At 32.6% G+C, this 12,500-nt stretch overlaps 7 non-coding genes across 7 annotated transcripts in view; all 7 read right to left on the bottom strand.

Annotated features, from left to right (window-relative positions):
• LOC145846366 (large subunit ribosomal RNA) overlaps positions 1-248 on the bottom strand; it is a 3,631-nt gene extending 3,383 nt beyond the window's left edge. The window contains exon 1 of the ribosomal RNA XR_014370752.1: positions 1-248. This exon is cut by the window's left edge and continues 3,383 nt beyond it. This is a non-coding gene — a ribosomal RNA (large subunit ribosomal RNA).
• Positions 249-470: 222 nt separating this feature from the next.
• Positions 471-623, bottom strand: LOC145846345 (5.8S ribosomal RNA). The gene has a single exon (XR_014370732.1). It is a non-coding gene; the product is annotated as a 5.8S ribosomal RNA (ribosomal RNA).
• Positions 624-805: 182 nt separating this feature from the next.
• LOC145846361 (small subunit ribosomal RNA) lies at positions 806-2,613 on the bottom strand. The gene has a single exon (XR_014370747.1). It is a non-coding gene; the product is annotated as a small subunit ribosomal RNA (ribosomal RNA).
• Positions 2,614-6,458: 3,845 nt separating this feature from the next.
• LOC145846339 (5S ribosomal RNA) lies at positions 6,459-6,577 on the bottom strand. The gene has a single exon (XR_014370726.1). It is a non-coding gene; the product is annotated as a 5S ribosomal RNA (ribosomal RNA).
• A 2,852-nt stretch (positions 6,578-9,429) lies between these two features.
• Positions 9,430-9,549, bottom strand: LOC145846344 (5S ribosomal RNA). Its single transcript, XR_014370731.1, has one exon. It is a non-coding gene; the product is annotated as a 5S ribosomal RNA (ribosomal RNA).
• Positions 9,550-11,266: 1,717 nt separating this feature from the next.
• LOC145846356 (U5 spliceosomal RNA) lies at positions 11,267-11,381 on the bottom strand. The gene has a single exon (XR_014370742.1). It is a non-coding gene; the product is annotated as a U5 spliceosomal RNA (small nuclear RNA).
• An 81-nt stretch (positions 11,382-11,462) lies between these two features.
• On the bottom strand, positions 11,463-11,657 carry LOC145846355 (U2 spliceosomal RNA). The gene has a single exon (XR_014370741.1). It is a non-coding gene; the product is annotated as a U2 spliceosomal RNA (small nuclear RNA).
• Positions 11,658-12,500: the final 843 nt, after the last annotated feature.

Raw genomic sequence — 12,500 nt, 5'->3', positions numbered from 1 at the left:
ACGACCGCCGCCAAGGGCCTAACACCCGCTCTGGGAAAAGGCCTCGATCAGAAGAACGTGGGCAGTCGTTGGTTCGCCGCATGCTGAATTCCATACGCTACATTTCCTCGCCCTCCAAAAAGGCTCGGATTTAGCGCTGGGCTTATCCCGCTTCACTCGCCGTTACTAGGGGAATCCTTGTTAGTTTCTTTTCCTCCGCTTAGTGATATGCTTAAGTTCAGCGGGTCGTCCCGCCCGATCTCAGGTCAAAAGTGATGTACTACAAAAGTACATGCGCTTTGTACGTCGGCCTTTTGAAGTCACTTAACTTATTCTCGAGCACCTACCGTCGTTGCTACCTCACCCGAGGCCAGCAGGCTGCTCACGCTTCAGCTGTGAAATCGCCAGACCAGCTGTCTTTGACGACACGCTCCTTAATTAAGAAACGAGTCGCAGGCACTTTCAAACTAATGAAAGGATCGGTGTGTTAAAGACCCTGAGACGGACGTGGCCCCAGGATTACCCGAGGCCGCAATACGCGTTCAGAATATCGATGCTCAATGTGTCCTGCAATTCACATTACTTCTCGGAGCTAGCTCCGTCCTTCATCGACGCTCGAGCCGAGTGATCCACCGCTAAGAGATCTCTCGTGTTAATCAATCTCAATGCAACCAAAAAATCGTGTTCAAAAAGAAGCGGCCGCGCCAGCACTTGCGTGCTGAATTATTACTCCCGCTGTCAGAAAGCAACGCGACCGAACTATAACAGTTACAGGGCTCGGTCCCTTCGAAGAAGAGACGTCGCTTGAAATCAAATTTCGATTCGTTAATGATCCTTCCGCAGGTTCACCTACGGAAACCTTGTTACGACTTTTACTTCCTCTAAATGATCAAGTTCGATCGTCTTTTCGAACACCGGCGAGTGCGTTGCCGCACGTACCAGGCTCAATCGGAGGACCTCACTAAACCATTCAATCGGTAGTAGCGACGGGCGGTGTGTACAAAGGGCAGGGACGTAATCAACGCAAGCTAATGACTCGCGCTTACTGGGAATTCCTCGTTCAAGGGAAACAATTGCAAGTCCCTATCCCTAGCACGACCGGGGTTCAACGGATTACCCGGACCTTTCGGCCTAGGGAACACACGATGATCCGGTCAGTGTAGCGCGCGTGCGGCCCCGAACATCTAAGGGCATCACAGACCTGTTATTGCTCAATCTCGTGTGGCTAAACGCCACTAGTCCCTCTAAGAAGTTGTCTCCGACCCAATGGGTCGAGCAGCTATTTAGCAAGTAAGAGTCTCGTTCGTTATCGGAATTAACCAGACAAATCGCTCCACCAACTAAGAACGGCCATGCACCACCACCCACAGAATCAAGAAAGAGCTCTCAATCTGTCAATCCTCGCTGTGTCCGGGCCGGGTGAGATTTCCCGTGTTGAGTCAAATTAAGCCGCAGGCTCCACTCCTGGTGGTGCCCTTCCGTCAATTCCTTTAAGTTTCAGCTTTGCAACCATACTTCCCCCGGAACCCAAAGACTTTGGTTTCCCGGAAGCTGCCGGACAGTTCTTAAGTTCGACACTGCCCGATCGCTAGTCGGCATCGTTTAAGGTCAGAACTAGGACGGTATCTGATCGTCTTCGAACCTCTGACTTTCGCTCTTGATTAAAGAAAACATTCTTGGCAAATGCTTTCGCAGTCGTTCGTCTTGCGCCGATCCAAGAATTTCACCTCTAACGGCACAGTACGGATGCCCCCGTCCGTTCCTATTAATCATTACCTCGTGCTCCGAAAACCAACAAAATAGAACCGAGGTCCTATTCCATTATTCCATGCAACATTATACAAGCGTAAAGCCTGCTTTGAACACTCTAATTTTTTCAAGGTAAACTTGCCGGACCACCGCAACACTCAGTTAAGAGCACCGCGAAGGCACCGACCAACAAGAACAACAAGGCCAGTGCTAGCCTTTCGACCGACCAACCTCGCCGTCCCTATATCCAACTACGAGCTTTTCAACCGCAACAACTTAAATATACACTTTTGGAGCTGGAATTACCGCGGCTGCTGGCACCAGACTTGCCCTCCAATGGATACTCGTTAAAAAGTTTAAAGTGTACTCATTCCAATTGCAGGACCTCGTACGAGGTCTGCATTGTTATTTTTCGTCACTACCTCCCCGAGCCGGGAATGGGTAATTTGCGCGCCTGCTGCCTTCCTTGGATGTGGTAGCCGTTTCTCAGGCTCCCTCTCCGGAATCGAACCCTGATTCTCCGTCACCCGTTACAACCTCGGTAGGCCGATACCGTACCGACGATAGTTGATAGGGCAGTTGCTTTAATGAGATGTCGCCAGCACTAGGCCGTGCGATCCGCAAGCTTATCCAGAGTCACCATTGTAACGACCCGAAAGCCGGTTAGTTTTGGTCTGATAAATGCGCGCCTCACGTCAGTTCGGCGCTTTACGCATGTATTAGCTCTAGAATTGCCACAGTTATCCATGTAAAAGCGTACAATCAAATGAACCATAACTGATTTAATGAGCCATTCGCAGTTTCACTGTACGTGAGCTCGTACTTACACTTGCATGGCTTAATCTTTGAGACAAGCATATGACTACTGGCAGGATCAACCAGATAACTATCCGAGGGCGTTTAAACCCGTTGCTCGACTGAGCGTTTTTACTGTATAAATACAGACCTTTTCTATCACTCGGCTTAAAAGCCTTGCGAACGTTACTGAAAGTCGGCGCCGGCCTTTTGCTGTTTAAAGCGCCAGCCCGCGTCGACTGCAGCATGCAGCTATACAACTGACTGTTCTTTCTCCCGACCAACCGTTTGCCTTCTGCCGGTTAACTCGTCAGCAGCAACACGCCATCTGTCTGCTGCAGTTACCCGCCTCGAGCCGTGCCTGCCTGCGTCGGCTACTCGTCTCGACGACTTCGCAAAGCTATAAGCCTACCGCCGCTGGACGCTTGTAGTTTTTCATACGCTGCTCCAATGCGTTTACATAGCACGTTCGCCGCCGCTGCAATAGCCGCGCCTCGGGTGCTAAACAGTAATGCTTTAAGCCCGCTTTCTCGTCAAGTCGACCGAACGCACAAACACGTCTCTCTCACTAGTGTAAAGTAATGCATACGTGTATGATGCTCAAATGTTGCTGTTGAACTTTTTTTGCCGATTTTTTCCGATTTTTTTCAATTTCTTTGTTTCTTTTCGATTATTTTAATGTTTTAAGCTTATTTATGCTACGTTTAAATGTTTTAATACTTTTTTATACTTTATTTAATATGTTTAAAAGAAATAAATAAAAAAAAATATGTATAAACTACTTTTTTTAATGTTTTAAATATATATATATTTATTATAAATAAACTTTATTTGTATTATTTTTTATTTAAGCGTACTTTTTAAATCTTTATATTTGTTTTATCGTTTTAAGCACATTGCGATAAATATAATAAACAAAAAATTGAATAAAAATAATAATAATAAAAAAAAAAAAAAAAAAAACATAAGCTTATTTTATATTTTTATTTTATTTTTATTTAAACTTACTTTTCAAACCTTAATACTCGTTTTATTTTTTTAAGCAGATTGCGATAAATATAATAAACAAACAATTAAATGAAAATAAAATAAAAAAATCAAACATAAGCTTATTTTATATGTTACATTTTATCTTTATTTAAACTTACTTTTTAAACCTTTATAGTTGTTTTATTTTTTAAGCACATCGCGATAGATATAATAAACAAACAATGAAATAAAAATAATAATAATAATAATAATAATAATAATAAAAAATCATAAGCTTATTTTGTATGTTTCATTTTATTTTATTTAAAACTTACAATTTAAACCTTTGTATTTGTTCTATTCTTTTAAGCACATCGCGATAAATATAATAAGCAAACAATTTAATAAAAGTAAAATAAAAAAATCAAACATAAGCTTATTTTATATGTTTCATTTTATCTTTATTTAAACTTACTTTTTAAACCTTTATAGTTGTTTTATTTTTTAAGCACATCGCGATAGATATAATAAACAAACAATGAAATAAAAATAATAATAATAATAATAATAATAATAAAAAATCATAAGCTTATTTTGTATGTTTCATTTTATTTTTATTTAAACTTACTTTTTTAACCTTTATAGTTGTTTTATTTTTTAAGCACATGGCGATAGATATAATAAACAAACAATAAAATAAAAATAATAATAATAATAATAATAATAATAAAAAATCATAAGCTTATTTTGTATGTTTCATTTTATTTTTATTTAAACTTACTTTTTTAACCTTTATAGTTGTTTTATTTTTTAAGCACATGGCGATAAATATAATAAGCAAACAATTAAATAAAAATAATAACAAATAAATAAAACAATACGGCTAAACTATAAAAAGAAAACTAAATAACTGATAAATACTTGTAAAACATTATTTGAAAAATGTATTTTGAAACACAACACGATTGATTTATAAATAATAATATATTTTTAATTTGTGTAGTTCATTTAAAGTAGTCTCCCTTTTTGCTTCTGGTTTTATTAGAGTTATATATAACAATAAATGGTGTAGTTTATTTAAAGTAGTCTCCCTTTTTGCTTCTGGTTTAATTAAAATTATATAACACATACTATAGTAAGTTAAATAAACTATAGTAACTTTATAAAACTACTTTACAAAATACATTTGTATAATTTAATAACTTTAAAATAACTATCAAGAATAAAATAGAATAGCTTTAAGTTTAGTATACAATTGGTATGTAAATTGTGTAGTTTATTGAAAGTAGTCTCCTTATTTGCTTCTGGTTTTACTTGAGTTACATAACGTTAAATAAACATACTTAATAAACGTAACCATCAATACTGTCATTTTAATAAAACTAAGTACAAATACATTGAATTAACATAGAACTTTAAAAAGCCTTCGCTAGTATCTGTTGGTAACAGTAAATAACCTATTATGACTCACAATACAGGAGTGCGAAATTTATTTTTCATTTGATTTTTCAGGTATTTATTTATTTGTGGAAATAAACTTTTTTATTACATTAGAAACTAATTGAATTTTTCCTATAACTATACCTATTATTATATTTAGTATGCTTAAAAGTAATAAAATGACACGTCGCGATTATATAATAAACAAACAATCAAACAAACAAAGAAAAAAAAAAAAAAAAAAACTATTTTTTTAAACTTATATTTCAACTATATGTCTTATTTTATTTTCATTTAAACTTACTTTAAACCTCTGTATTTGTTATATATATATTTCAACACAATACGATTAAACTATAAGACAAACAACAAAATAAAATAATCACATTAATAAATACACTAAGCAAATAGCTAGAATAAATATAAATAGTTCAATATATACAATATATTTCTTCCATTTTTAAGTTACTTGTTAAACATATTTATTTAAAAATGTTTCTTTAGAATATAAAACTAACAGTTCTACAAATAAAGAAATTAAAAAGCCAATACACATAACACTAACTTTTCATAAATTAGATATGCAAATATGAACAAAATAGTAACTAAATTCTAAAGCTTTTGTAAACTGTGAACTTATAAACTTATAATAATAATTGCATATTCACCATTCACAATAGCTTTTTATTTAGTACACAACTGGTCTGTAAATTGTGTAGTTTATTGAAAGTATAATCCCGTTTTGCTTCTGGTTTAAATAAAGTTATACAACACATACTAAAGTAAATTAAATAAAGTAATTCACTACTATCGTATTAAATAAAACCAATTTACAAAATACATTAATTTAAATTAAAGTGAACTTTGAACTTATAATAATAATTGCATATTCACTATTCAGAATTTCTTTAAATTTAGTACACAACTGGTCTGTAAATTGTGTTGGTTCTATTCAAGTACTCTCCTTGTTTGTTTTGTTTTAGTTGTATTTATTTTTAGATACTAGCACATTCAATACACATAATAAAGTAAACCAAATAAACTCTATTAATTTAAACTAAGTACAAATACATTAAGTTAATACAAAACTTTAAAAAGCTTTTGCTAGTATCTGTTGGTAACAGTAAATAACTTATTATGACTCACAATACAAAAGTGCAAAATTTATTTTCGTTTGATTTTTCAAGTAGCCACGCTTTTATTTGTTTTTGGACAAAAAGACTTTAAAGTTTTAGTATAAAAGACTAGTTGTATTAATTTTAACTCAGAAAATTGTACTCTACAAGATGGTGCCATTATTTTTTCGATATCTCAAACTGGTCAAACCACTTTTTTAGCGCTCTAATTGGTTTAAACAGCAAATAAGCAAACAGCAAATAACGTTATCTGATTGGCTAAGGTTTTTGTTTGCTAATAACTAGAATTTTCTTTTCTTTTAAGCGTTAAAGAAATGTAAATAAACGAGTAATAAGTATAAATAGGTCAGAAAGAAAAATAGTACAAAAAAGATGAATTCAAAAAGCAAAGGCCTACGGCACGTGGTATTCCCAAGCGGTCACCCATCTAAGTACTAACCACGCCCGACACTGCTTAACTTCCCAGATCGGACGAGATGGGGTGTACTCAGTGTGGTATGGTCGTAGGCGTTTGAAGGCGTTTACAAGCCTTTATAAACCCTTCGGTTTATTTAAAAAACCTATTTGCACTTGATTTACAATCAATTTGATATTTTAAAATTATTCCTTATAAAATTTTAACCTGAATTAACTTTTTTTTTGTTTTTTTAATCAACAGTTACTCCCAAACTGTACTAAAACTGTATTGTAACTGTACAAAAGTGTTTGTTTAAATAATTGTTATCTATAAATTACCTAAGACCAGGAAAAGTAGAAGTAAAGTTTATTGAATTATTAAATAAATAAAATAAAATCGTAAAATAAAATAATACAATATGTTTACAATTTGTCATTGATCTATCCATTTATGTTATTGCATTACAAATACAAACATTGCATACATTCAAGAGTATTATTCATCAATCTTTTCAATATAATAAGTTTTAAATTTATATTTATTTTTAAATAATTCCTGACATTTTAGATTACCTGAGATTTTTTTTTAATTAAATTAATTTTAGTAATTAAATACTTGACGTTCTATTTTGTTTAATTTGATAACTCAACCATGTTTATTTTTTTTACTAATTTAAAAGAACTATTAAACTAAAAGACATTACATACAGCTTCTAAAAGTTTTAAACACCTTAAAAAATATTATTATTTTAAAGATATATTAAAGAACTAAACAGATATTACTCCTAAAAAATCTTGTTAATAATATATAAAAAGTACTCAAAGTCAGACTCGGAAATATATATACTGTTGTATATCTTACTTGAAGTTCACTGTAATTGACACTGTATAACAAAATTATAAAAATCAACCTATTTATATAGCAAAATATTTCTTTATCTTTGTCGTGGCGCGGTGGGTCAGTGGTCTTATCAGCTGACTCATAAGCAGAAGGTTGTAAGATCGAATCCCGCTAGTCGTCACGAAACACCACTATCGTTCAATGTTCGGGCTTCAAATTCTTTGAGATTATACTGTACTATTTATCTATCTAACTAATCTATCTAACAAATGTTGTTCAATCTAGGTTGTGGGTACTTGGGTCGAGTAATGCCTTTGACTTACAATCTGTTGTGGATTGACAATATTCCTCTATCTATCATTAAACAAATCTATCTAATAAATGTTGTTCAATCTAGGTTGTGGGTACTTGGGTCGAGTAATGCCTTTGACCTACAATCTGTTGTTGATTGTCAACATTCCTCTATCTATCAATAATGATTATATTCAATAATAAATGTTGATTAATTCAGTTGTAAGAAAACCAGTGCGCTGGTTAGGTTGGGTAAGGCCTTCGACTTACAATCTTGGGGATTATCAACGTTCATCACAAGTACAGTAACGATCTCATTGAATTTCCAGTTGGAACATAGGATTGTAGTGGTGGCCTACTTTGTAGGTTTTTTGCCTAGTTTGTTTTTTGCCTAGTAGTGTTTGCCTAGTTTGACAAACTATAGTATATATATTGTATAACTTTACTTGTATTATTTTTTATTTAAATTACTACTTATTATTAAAGAATTAAATTTTTTTAGAAAAAAAAACTATGTATTTTAACTAATGCTTATATTATATGTTTTGTTTTATTTTTATTCAAACTTACTTTAAACCTCTGTATTTTTTATACAATACGATTAAACTATATAACAGAAAAATAATTAAATAATCAAACTATTGAATAAGCAGTTAATTAGTGTGTTTTTTTATGCTTCTTTCATTTTTAACTTACTTGTTAACCATATTTCTTTTATTAAAGTATAAAACTAACAGTTACTAAAATAAAATAATCATAAAGTCAATACACAAAACACTAACTTTTTATAATTTAAATATGCAAACATGAATATAGTTATGAATCTATTATTTATTCAAATAGAATTATTCAAAGCTTATAATTATAAAGCTTTTGTATAATGTTTCAATTACAGTGAACTTTAAGTAAGATAAGTTTTTTTTTTTGTAATAACTACAAAATTGGTATTTTAGTTTATTATTAGTAACTAAATACTTATATTTATTATATTTAAAAAAAAACATCTATACTAACTCTATTTCAAAGCATATTAAATACAAATTTTACCAACTAAATATTTATTTTTATTTTAATTATTATAACTTTCAAACATAAGCTTGTATACCTTATATACCTATATACCTCATATAGTAGGCTTGACATAACATAACATTATTTAATTCTTTTTGTTTGAAATAAACTCATTTAGTTATTAGTAAATTACAACATAAATGTTTATAACAATATAACTAAGATTTAGCTTTTGAGTTAGTAAACTTTGATAGTTTTCTTTTAATAGTTTAATAATCTTTATTTAAGTTCAAGCAAATTGCTATATATTTAATACACATACAAAAGTAAACTAAGTAAACGTAATTCAATAGTTTCTATTAAGTAAAAGTAATTACAAATACATTAAGTTAATACAAAACTTTAAAAAGCTTTTGCTAGTATCTGTTGGTAACAGTAAATAACTTATTATGACTCACAATACAAAAGTGCAAAATTTATTTTCGTTTGATTTTTCAAGTAGCCACGCTTTTATTTGTTTTTGGACAAAAAAACTTTTAAGTTTTAGTATAAAAGACTAATTGTATTAATTTTAACTCAGAAAATTGTACTCTACAAGATGGTGCCATATTTTTTCGATATCTCAAACTGGTCAAACCACTTTTTTAGCGCTCTAATTGGTTTAAACAGCAAATAACGTTATCTGATTGGCTTACGTTTTTATTTGCTAATAACTAGAATTTACTTTTCTTTTAAGCGTTAAAGAAATGTAAATAAACGAGTAATAAGTATAAATAGGTCAGAAAGAAAAATAGTACAAAAAAGATGAATTCAAAAAGCAAAAGCCTACGGCACGTGGTATTCCCAAGCGGTCACCCATCTAAGTACTAACCACGCCCGACACTGCTTAACTTCCCAGATCGGACGAGATGGGGGTGTGCTCAGTGTGGTATGGTCGTAGGCGTTTGAAAGCGTTTACAAGCCTTTATAAACCCTTCGGTTTGTTTAAAAAACCTATTTGCACTTGATTTACAATCAATTTGATATTTTAAAATTAATCCTTATAAAATTTTAACTTGATGTAAGTATTTTTTTTATTAAAACCTTTTTTTTTGGTGTTTTAATTACAATTACTCCCTGTAACTTTATTTAAGACTTTGTTTAAAAGATTGTTAACTATATTCTATATTAAATACTATGATTAGAAGTAAAGTTTATTAAGTGATTAAACTAAATAAAAAACAATGTTAAAATAAACATGTTGTGTTTAGTTTGTTTTACTATTTCTCATTGTTCTATTTATAGATGGTTTTGTTTTACTTCAAGAATATTTATAGTTAGTTTCTAAAGAATATCTCATACTACATCAGATTTTACGATTAACTTAATTTTAGGTAATAAAATATTTGACGTTTAATTTAATAACTCATCTATGTTTATGTTATAAAATAATAGTATCTAATACACATACATTATAATATAATAATATGTATAACTAGTTGTTTTACTTTAAAATGAATAATTAAGTGGAAGAATTAAAAGAACTCACATTTTTGAAGAGAGCGTGGAAAACCAGAATAGTCTTTTAAAACATTTATTAAATTATCGATAAATATAGAATACAATAGAATTAAACATATAAACGTAACTGTGGTTGCTTAGAAACTGAACAAGAAAATTTTTAATAAAAATATAAAATAGTTATTATATAGAATTAAAATAAAATAAAAGTAATATAAATTATATTTTTAAACTAAATAACAATTCACGAGCAATATTAGCGCATATCAGAGTATGAGTTTATAATAAAGGAATTGCTTCCTTGATGTTGATACTTACCTTATTCAAATAGAATACATTTTCAGCAATCAGGCTTGTGTTTATCTTAGCGCGCGTAACACAACGTTTGTGGGTTTTGGCACACTTTTGTCGATAGTGGGCGCCCCGCCTTTTAAGTACAGAAATTTCGGGAATTTTCGATTTCGGAATTCTGACTCGACAGATCGTTTTTGTTTGGTCCAGAGACCCCGTAAAAAATTTTTCAGCCCATTTGAAGCATGATGAAAAAATGTTATTTCGACCCCCTTTTTTTAGGGGTTACGGGGACATCAACCCATTTTTTGGGAATAAAAAACTCCTAGAAAAGGACCACTTTTCTTCTTTTTTCGAATTTCGACTTTTTATTTTTTTGGAAAATTTTTCTATTTTCTTTGTTTGTTCTATTATAATGTCGAAAATATTTTTTTTGAGCTTCGCAACGCATAAGGACTAACGTAAGGTAAGTTTTAAAAGATTTTTTTTTTCGATAATTTTTTCTATATTTTTTGTTTGGTCCATTACAAAGTCGAAAATATTTTTTTACGGCTTCTAAACGCGTGTAGATTAACCGTAGGTAGGTTATTTCGAAATTTAAATCTTTCAATATTAATAATTTTTTAGTAAATTGTTCGATTATGAGGTTTTTATGGCTCTTTCAGCACCCAATAAGTACATTAGAAAATAAAACATGAAATAAAAACATCAACTAAAATGAAAATAACATATTCTGTGAAAAAACCTACGAAAATTCTTTATGAAATTTTCTTTGTCACATAATTGGAAGCTAAGAAAAACCGGAAAATAATTCTTCTTGAGCCATGTTTTTGTATGATAAATAGTATGCAAGCTGCCGATGTCAGAAGACTGTCGACAGCCGAAAAAAAGTCTGTTAAGACTCATTGAAATTGCTCCTGTCCACGGAAATCTTTAGTAAAAGGCGAAAGATTCATTCGTGTACTGAACTGAAGCCAGAGTGATTAGCAACGGTTGCCAAGGCTTTTTCTATGGGCTTTACCATGCTACAGGTTGTGAATAAATGTATACAAACTCCCCCAGAGGGGAGGCGAGCCGATTCCGGAGGTACTGCAATACCGGACCGACTCTTGACGAGCAGGACAATAAATTGTCTGAACTGCACGTCGGTTGACAAAAAGTCGTTTGATCATGGGAAGGACGCGTGGTCCTTCTCGAAGCGATCAACTTCGAAGAACAGATACTACACTTGATCTTAGCTCAATGAGCCGAGAAGCGATGCCTTCTTAGTATCCGTTTTTTTAATAAACAAACGAAGACTTCGAAGAGCTTGTGACGACCACTCGCATTAGTCATTTAATTGGGGGATGAATGCACAGTGAATACGGTACAAAATCACCTTTAAATGTCTCTAAAGTATAAAGAAAAGTAAGTTGAAATAAAAAAAAGCGACGACCATCAACTAAGATGGTCGTCGCCATGAACAACGTATTGAAAAAATTGAAAGATAAAAGGCGACGACCATCAACTAAGATGGTCGTCGCCTAAAAATAAAATGAATAAATTGAACGAAAAAAAGGCGACGACCATCAACAAAGACGGTCGTCGCCAAAATTTTTTTTCTCAAGATGTAAAAAATCCGCGAAAAAAAATGCGAAAAAAAAAGAGCAACACCCGCCTTTCGGCGAGCGTCGCTCAGGCCCTTTTTCTTCAGTCTGACGACTTCAGATGAAAGGACAAATCGTAGATCAAAGGCTTACTCTCAACGAATCGCAGCGGAAAACTGCTCTAACGATCACAACACCCCGATCTTCAACTAGGTCGTTTGCAAATGATTTAGCACCTCGCCTTTCGACGAGGGAGCTGACACTAACTCAGGGCGACGCTTGTCGCACCCATGAAGGTCGGTACTAGACGCGGTGACGACCCAACGGCCGTCTAGCTTTGTCTATCGAGGGCGAGGCACGAATGCATCGTCGCTTCTAGGCGGGATTCTGACTTAGAGGCGTTCAGTCATAATCCCTCAGATGGTAGCTTCGCATCATTGGCTTATCAGCCAAACACATGAACCAAATGTCTGAATCTGCGGTTCCTCTCGTACTAAACAGAATTACTATCGCAAC

This window comes from Thalia democratica, unplaced genomic scaffold, assembly GCF_965202585.1.
Source record: "Thalia democratica unplaced genomic scaffold, ktThaDemo2.hap1.1 HAP1_SCAFFOLD_419, whole genome shotgun sequence".
Classification (NCBI taxonomy): domain Eukaryota; kingdom Metazoa; phylum Chordata; class Thaliacea; order Salpida; family Salpidae; genus Thalia; species Thalia democratica.
Note: the sequence above shows the minus strand (reverse complement) of the source record. Positions and strands in the feature narration are given on the sequence as shown.